General features: G+C 33.0%; 1 pseudogene; it reads left to right on the forward strand.

Moving 5' to 3' along the window:
- Window positions 1–3184: 3184 nt before the first annotated feature.
- On the forward strand, window positions 3185–7724 carry LOC108781538 (ATP-dependent DNA helicase pif1-like; annotated as a pseudogene).
- The last annotated feature ends 1649 nt before the right edge of the window (window positions 7725–9373 follow it).

Consider the following 9373-nt stretch of genomic DNA (forward strand, 5'->3'; position numbering starts at 1 on the left):
CAAATATAATTTCAATTAATGTATTCATAAATAAATAATTATATCATTTAATAGCAGCATTATTATTAAACAGCACCAATTTTATTCAATTAGTAGGAACAGAACAATGAGATAATAAAGATATTTTTAACATTTTATTTAATGTAAAAATACAAATACAAATAAATTTTAATAGTATTCATAAGTAAACATATCCTCTAATTTACTTATAAATACATTAAAATGATATAAGTAAATTATATCATTTAATAGCAGCATGCCTAGCCATAGTTTTACTACTATATAATTCTTATTTCGTAATCGTCCTTTGTTGCAATCAATTTTTATGCGAAATGTAATATACCGTTTCATTATTTTATCGAATAGTGCAATACCACATCGATCACATCACGTTTTTAGTTATGTACGACGACGCCATGTTTTGTCGAACTAGACCACAGAACTAGACTTTGGCCAGACTCTTAGTATAGGGACTCTAGGCTGGACGAACGCGCGTATTTGCCAATCTTTAAAAATTAATATCTCGTTAACTATTGCTGCAATCCCAAAATGGTACAGGACTTTTCGACTCAGTATAGTCTGTTCTACCCACCCGTGAAATATTTGGCGGTTATTCTCAGCCACCCTGTATATCGGTTGCTAAAATAGGTATGATAAAACTATAAATAAAATTATGTGTTTACCAAATGATTGAACACGAACATGTGTACAATCTATACAATCTATAATTCTAGGAAATCGAGAAATTTTATAAAATTCCAATTGTTGTTTCTTTATTTCATTATTTCTAGTAGGAAATTGTACAAAACGTAGTCGAAGTCTGGCAATTGCGTTCGTAACACGATGAATAATTCTGTGAGCACTAGTAGTGCTAACTCCAGCAAAATCACCTGCAGATATTATAAAAGATCCTGTTGCATAAAATCTGAGTGTTAAGAGAAGTTGTTGCATTGGAGTTATAGGATTATTTCTGAAAAAGTAAATATTTATATTAATCAGTTTTTAATAAGAGTGACATAAGGATAATAAAAAAGATATACATACCTGTTTGATTGAAATATTAATGCTTCTTCTATGTGATTTAATATTAGAAGAATGCTATTTTTGTTTAGGCGAAATCTCATTTTAAATTCAATGTCGTCCAAATCATCAAAATAGTTCATGCGTCGTTTAAATCTTCTGGGTCTTCTGTCGACATATCCCGGTAAAAAATTTTTCATACGAATATATATAAATATCATTTTTCATATACGTAAATATATATAAATATCAAGTATAAACATTCATAAACATATGTATATAATATTATAAATGTGTTTACCGGATTATATCTTCGTCGTCGTCAGATGACGATAAAATATTATAATATGCTATTAATACTCGTTTTTTTGTATATACTATATGAAGAAGACATTGCATATAACCTTAAAATATTAACTTTTCATGTTAGCTTCTGCTTGAACGACGTTTAAATTCGTTAACCGGCCAAAAATGACCGTTCACGATGAACTCCGTTCAATCGCTTTGAACTTCTTTTAAAAAGTTGGTGGAACGCAAAATGTCATGGATCGAAGTTTAAACTCGGTTCAAATTTTGAACCGCGTTGGAGGAAACGGGCATTAAAGGTTTAAATTATTAGGTTACATTATTAGATAATCATTTTAATTTAGAAAGGTTCAAATGTTTGGGGTTAATTTTCAAAGGTTGAAATTTATTGGGTCTTTTATTTTGTGGTTAGGTAATCGTTTTAATTTAGAAACGATCAAATTTTTGCGGTTAGCCTTCAAAGGTTTAAATTGTTGGGTTTTTTAATTTGCGAGAATCTATTTTTGAACAAGGCTTGACCTTTTCATTTTAATGATATGTTAGGATTAATAATATATCAGTTACTTTTCGTGGTTAATATATTATTATTAGATAATCGTTTAAAGTTTTAAAGGTTTAAATTTTTAATATATTACAGACGTATATATTTTAATAGTATATCTGTAAAGAATTAAACGTTCTTTACCACTTTCATTTTTGAAAAATTAAGTTATTTAAAACAGATGTTTTAATAGAAATGATAATTCTTATTTCAAATAAGTTTTCAAAGCTTATTTTATGTTTCTTATACCAGTCCACAGTCGGGAGTATTTATAATAATATATATTTTAAATATGTATATACCTATATATTTAATATGAAGTGAGGGGTACAGCGGAAAGCGGAGGCGATTCGAAAATCGGCCAAAAGTTACGTACACTTTACGTATGTTCACTTTGTACTGGCAACTTTAATTAATAATCAGTTACTTTTCGTGGTAATATATTATTACAATTTAAATCGTGATAGTACTGCGATAGTTTCAAATATACGTCATATCGGTCAGCAGTCGGTATAGTGTATTTAAAATAATAATTTTATTTAATATGTATTTATGACTGCTCGGTTTATCGGTGAACCGGGTGAGGGGGGGACATGCGACTAGCGTATGCCCTTCAACATCAAAACAATCCCAAGACTGCTTTCACTAACCGTCTAATATTAACGCATTGATTTTAGAATAACATATTTATTCTTTATTATTCGTTAACGCGATTGCATATTACAAAACAAAATTATTAAATAAATGTAAAACATTTGCTTTTCGTAGTAATATATTATGCGCGGTGTGGTGTTGTGAGGGGGACAGCGAAAGCTAGTAGTAAATGATTCGAAAATCAACCGAAACTTGCACAGTACCCCGCGCCGCTCCGCGTGCAGTCGAACGAAATGTTCCATGACAATCGAATGGCATTGTTCAGCGCGCGGAGCAGTGAGGTGAGGGGAACAGCGAAAGCTAGACGAAGGCGATTCGAAAATCAACTGAGTGTTGCACTGTCCCCCTCACCATACCGCGTGCAGTTGAAAAAATGCCCTGACAGTCGAATGGCATTGTTCAGCGCGCGGAGCAGTGAGGTGAGGGGAACAGCGAAAGCTAGACGAAGGCGATTCGATTCAGCCGAAAGTTGCATTTGCCCACCCCTCCCCACCTCATCTCACCGCATGCAGTCCAAGTGCTCCATGATGGTCGAATGGCATTGTACTGTGCGCGGTGCGGTATGGTAAGAGGGACAGCGAAAGCTGGACGAAAACTATTCGAAAATCAACCGAAAGTTGCAATCCTCTCACCTCACCGCTCAGCTCGCAGTCCACATGCCCCATGACGATCGAGCGGTATAGACTAGCGCCACATTTGCCTCTTGCGGCAGGAATGTCAGAAGGACATCGAATGGAATGTGGTCGACGATGACAATAATGACAATAATAATAACGACGACGACGACGACAATAATGACGACGACGTATCTTAAAAATAAAACGTGAAAATTTACAGATTCGGACTTTGAGTCGTGATATCTTCGCTCGTAGGACACGTAGAGAAAAAATGAAAGCCCTTTTATTATATAATTTAAACAATTGCTATCGATTGATCGTATATAGAACTTGAGCCGTTCAGCCGTTACTGAGATCTGATCATCTCAATCCCCCGAAACTCTCAGTTTCGCGTAAAGCAGGCATGGCAGTGCCGCGGCGCTTGGCTTAGCGCCGAGACACTACCGTGTCTCCAGATAAATAATGGTTATTATTTGAAACAGCGACAGCGCGAATGTCTTATTAATCACTACAGATATGATGTCAATACGCAGCCAGAAGCGTATTTCTTTTCGTTACTTCTTATGTTTAAACCGTGGTGGAACATACAAGATCTTAAAAATGGATATGATACTTATGCAAAGTCATTTCACAATAACAAATTACACCTTGAAAAAGCATTGGAGTATCATGAAAAATTAGACGAACTGAAAAATGCATTTGAAACTGCAAAGTAATTACTTCAACAACATTTAGAGGATTTAGAAAAACAGAATACGTCTCAAGATGATTCCGATAATCCAATAGGTGTACAAAATATTATTCAAACTGATGATGCGATGCAAGATTTTAAAGATCTTGGTGACAAACAGAAAATCGATGTATCTGGAATGATTTCAAAATTGAATGCGGATCAAAGAAGAGGATTTAATAGAGTCACTGATACTATATCATCAGATAAAAAAATACTACGGTTATACGTTAGCGGAGAAGGAGGTACCGGCAAAAGTTCCTTGATTCAAATAATTAAATGTTGGATAAAACAAAATCTCAACAAAGATACTGCTATAACAGCACCTACTGGTATGGCAGCATGTAATGTGAATGGTTTGACAGCTCACAGATTATTCCAATTACCCGTTGAACATGGTCGTACTCCTAAGTATAAACCATTAGCTGATCATGTTTTAAAAATTTTACGAACAGATCTTAAAGATGTTAGTCTCATTGTAATTGACAAAGTGTCAATGATATCTAATATATTTTTTATGTATATAAACTTACGACTATGTGAAATATACAATACTACTGATTGTGATGATGGTTGGTCGAAAGCACATTCTTTTATTTGGAGATCTGCTTCAGTTACCTCCTGTACTTGAAGATCCTGCTTTTATACACTTAACAAAAGAAAAAATTCGTAAATATCTTGGTTCTCTAAGTGCTACTAATCTATGGACTACTTTACTTGATTATGATGAATTGAAGATAAATATGCGTCAGCAAGGAGACGGATCTTATCGTGAGTTACTTTCGAGAATTCGCGTTGGTTTGCTAATACCATCTGATTGTGATATTCTTGAAAAAAGAAAAATATCTTTCAAAGGTGAGTCTTTTGAGACAAGATTAAACGAATTATGTGATTTCATTAATAATTTCTGATCTGATATCGTTTGTTTACTACCTAACAATCACATGTGTGATCAATTAAATGCTGCAATGTTAAATCGTATTACTTCGAAAGAAATATTTTTAATTGCTGAAGATACGATTGATTGTATTTCATATATGAAAAAAAAAGTAGAAAAGGTATTGTCAAATAATGATGACGATGATACTAAAACAGCTGGACTGTCAAGACGAATTACAATTAAAATTGGAGCGAAAGTTATGATAAGACGTAATATCGATGCTAGTTTGGGTCTTGTAAATGGTACAATTGCTACAGTTATGTCAGTTTCGCAGGATAAAACTGCTGATTACATAGAAAAGGTAAAAGTTTGTTTACCGTCTGATTTAGAGTATTTCATTGAAAAAGTAAGTGTTAAGTTTCCAGTGATGGATAGAGTAGGGGAAGCTCGGGTAAAATGGATGCCCTAGGCAAACCGAATACTTTTTATTTTTGCTTATCTATCAGAGATGGTGCTATGAATCTCTAGCTGTTGCAGGAATAACCGGCTGGCGACGCTATGAAAATATAAAACGCAATATGATTGCGATTGATTACGTTTTATATACAAATATACGAAATTATGTGTTTTCTTACGATTTTCGCTTAGATACATAGTGTAATTATTAGCAATAATTGTTTCTTAACCAGTGTAAATAAATTTTTATAGGAATTCTCTGTATTTAAACGTGCATTAGAGGTTAAAATTTTTCACTTGTTGCTGAAACTTATTCTAATTTTTCCTAATTTGCGCCAAGTAGGTTCTTTAGGCAAAGTGAGTGGGGACAAAACGGATAGTACATCATCACTGCTGGACCTAGCTGTAGTGATGTAAACAGAAAGCGAGTTAAAAAAGAAAAGTCTGTTAATGATTAAGAGAACGTACGTTACTTCTGTTTGGTGTGTTCTCAAGAATACATCGATCCAACCATCCGAAGACTGGATCCAGTCTGGATTGCACTCAATCAATGCACTCATGAAGGCTGCACAACATATAGAGGATTTGGCAGCTACTTTTGTGACGATTGCCAATATTAATTTTGATATTTTTTTATTATATTCCTCATTATTCTCATTATTCGAGTAATATTCGATTATTACCCAGGGGGGTTGGGTAAAGCGGATGATTTTTCTTTTCTTACATTTTTATTTAAAATACATATAAATGTTCAAGTTTTTTTATTTTATTTAATTTTATTTTAAAATTTATTCTATAATGAAATTTTAAGAATAAAAAAAAGTTTCTGATCTTAATTTTAACTGTCATTTTTCTTCCCAAACCTTAACGTATCCACACTGCCCGGGCTTCCCCTATATGTTACTAGACAACAATTTCCATTATCTTTAAGTTATGGCATTACTATTCATAAAAGTCAAGGATTGAGTTTCCAATATGCTCTTATGGATCTAGGTAACAATGTATTTAGTTGTGGTCAGGTTTGTAAGATTGCAAATGACCCCGGTCACAACTCTCCCTAATTCTGATTTGTTTACCAGCGCTTTCCCTCGCGAGATGCGTACGCATTCCTTCTCGGCTCTCATTCGCCTAATCGTTTCCGCGTCCCTTGGCCAATATCCGATTGGCTTATTCCCCCAGCGCGCGTCGATAACCGACGCGCACGCACAACCGTTATCATTCTTTGTGAATCATCTGTACTCGACACACGTGCTTCGCACGCACTGCGTTCCGCTAAGCGACCACCGCTTTAGTTGTTGTATCCACGCGATTCTACCGCGAGGTGATTCCTCACAATAAAGTGACTACCTTTCAATCCTTCGGATTACTGTTCATAGCTTTCCCAGTCTTGATCCGTGCAAACCACGGATGCCCTCTAATCCTGACATTCCGGCGGTTTCCTCGAAATCTCTATTACCGCCTTACAGATTTATGTTGCATTATCTCGAGTAACATGTCTTGATGGACTACATTTAATCAATTTTGATCCTTCGTCCGTGTTTACTAGTGAAAAAGCAATTATAGAATATAATCGATTGTAAAAAATAGGTAAAACTGAATCAGAAATAATCACTATTTCGAAACAACGTTATCGTAACAAGGTTAAAGAGGTTTCGTGTACATTGTCAAAAATAATCACTTCCGTTGAAGAATCAGATCACAAAGAAGCTTCAACGAGAAGAACTGCATGGATTATACGCGGTTTTCAAAATATAGACAAGGTTTCGTGCTATGCAAATGTAGTATTACAATGTTTATTGCACTTGTATACTTTCAGAAAGGAATTATTAAATTACGACAAACAAGATGTTTTAAATTTATTCGCGCATCGATATGAACATGGAATGACTAATTTGAACACATATGATATACGGCAATCTTTAGGAGAGTATTTCTCGACTGTTATTAAACGAAATGCATTAGAATTTCTTACAGCTCTATGTATCAAATATGACTATATAAAGAGTATGGTAGAACATAAAGTTACAAATAACTGTCGATGCAATTCATATGGTAATACAAAAGTTATTACTAATACTAATATCTTCCTTTCATTATCTATTAACGATCTGAAGAAGAAAAGTTATAATCTTGATGATTTATTAAAAGCTACATTTTCAACATCTTGGCATCAAACGTTCGATACAATATGTGAACGTTGTGAAAGAAATAATATATTACTTAAGAGTGAATTAGTTCCGCCAAAAAAGATACTTATTATCAACTTAACATCATTTTCTTCACAGGATGGTAAATTAGTAAAAATACCACACAAATTTAGTTTACGTGCTGTTCCGACAACGAAAATAATAATAGCTGGACAGACATTTAAAGTTATGAGTGCTATATTTCATTACGGTTCGTCTATCGATGAGGGTCATTATACAAGTATGTGTAAAGAAGGAACATCTTGGATTGAAATCGATGACGCACAAGTTATAAAAAAACAATGGCCTAGAGGTGCTAAAGACATTTCTCTAATATTTTTACAGAAAAATATTAACAAAAATATATAATGAGCAACATGTAATTAATATCAAGTAAAGTTCTACTATACAAAGATAAAAAATTTATATATTTACATACAGACGACCATCGTTTTGATACCATTTTATAAAAAATTATGTTACTAAATATTATATATATTTGAAGATGGGGGTGGCGGTGGGGTTTTTTAATTTAACTAACCAGTGAAATATACCTTACCAAGTTAAATTCTATCACATTTGCTGTTTATTAGACTATTCTTATTGTTAATATGTATATATGTTACATATATATATATATATATGTATATAACAGTTTTTTACATTTTAAAAATAAATCACAAGGGATCAATATTAATTTTAAAAGAATTCTTATACCAAATTGTCTAATTTAACGTAATACATTTTATTATTGAAAGATAATGAAATGGTACATATTACCATGAAAAATGACTCATATATTATTAAAGGTGCCAGTTCAAAGTAAACATACATAAAGTATATATTCTTTTGTTGCATATATACGTAATAATGATTTAAGACATTACTATTATAAACAACTAGTATACATGTGTTGTTAAATCATTATTACGTACATGTGCAACAAAAGGATATACATTTTATGAATGTTCACTTTGAACAGGTACCTTCAATAATATCTGGAGACACGGTAGTGTCTCGGCGCGGCGCTAAGCCAAGCGCGCGACACTGGCGTGCCTTCTTTACGCGACACGGAGAATTTTTCGGGGTCGAGATGATCAGATCTCAGTAACGGCTGAACCGATCAAGTTCTACATACGCTCAATCGACAGGAAATACTTAAATTGTATGATAAAAGTGCTTTCATTTTTTTTCTACGTGCCCTACGAGCGGAGATATCGCGACGCAAAGTCCGAATCTGTGAATTTTCACGTTTCATTTTTTAAGAAACGTCGTCGTCATTATTATTAACGTCGTCGACCAGAAAGAAATGTCCATCTCGTTTTTCCGATAATAGAGGGCCTTTGACTTTATGTGTTATCTCACTCTATCAATCATCTCACTCTATCTATCTATATCTAATGTTGCATTGTGTATCATCACATATGACGCGCGCGCGGTTTAAAATCTTTTAATCTTTTAATTAAAAATAAAATATTATTCAGTATAATATAAAATCCCATAAAAAAACCTTTTTTTAAAAAAAGAAAAAAACATACGCCAAGTGCATATAAAAGATACTGAACTTCTTGATCAAAAACAGGTATTAGATAAATATAATTTACCAAGTGTAATCTTTCTTTACGCCAGTCACATAAGACAGACCGAAAGTGACTATAATTGTCAACTGGATTATAGTAAAGAAGAAACTTGGCGTGCCCGGTAATCGCATTAATTGTAAACAATATGCAGTGAAAACATTATTTCAACATAGTATTTGCATTATAAATTAAAATAACAGATATATGTATACAGATATAATATCATATATATGTATAACATAGTGATATAATTTGTGAGACATGAAAATGTATTCACAAATAATATAGATGTGATGTAAATTATGGACAAATATAATGTTTAGATATATATTTTAGAAACATTATAAATAACAATTTTTTATGTTCAGTAAGCAATTATTAACATCTTTTCTTTGTTGAATTA

This window comes from Cyphomyrmex costatus, unplaced genomic scaffold (genome assembly GCF_001594065.2).
Source record: "Cyphomyrmex costatus isolate MS0001 unplaced genomic scaffold, Ccosl1.0 scaffold833, whole genome shotgun sequence".
In the NCBI taxonomy this organism is placed as follows: domain Eukaryota; kingdom Metazoa; phylum Arthropoda; class Insecta; order Hymenoptera; family Formicidae; genus Cyphomyrmex; species Cyphomyrmex costatus.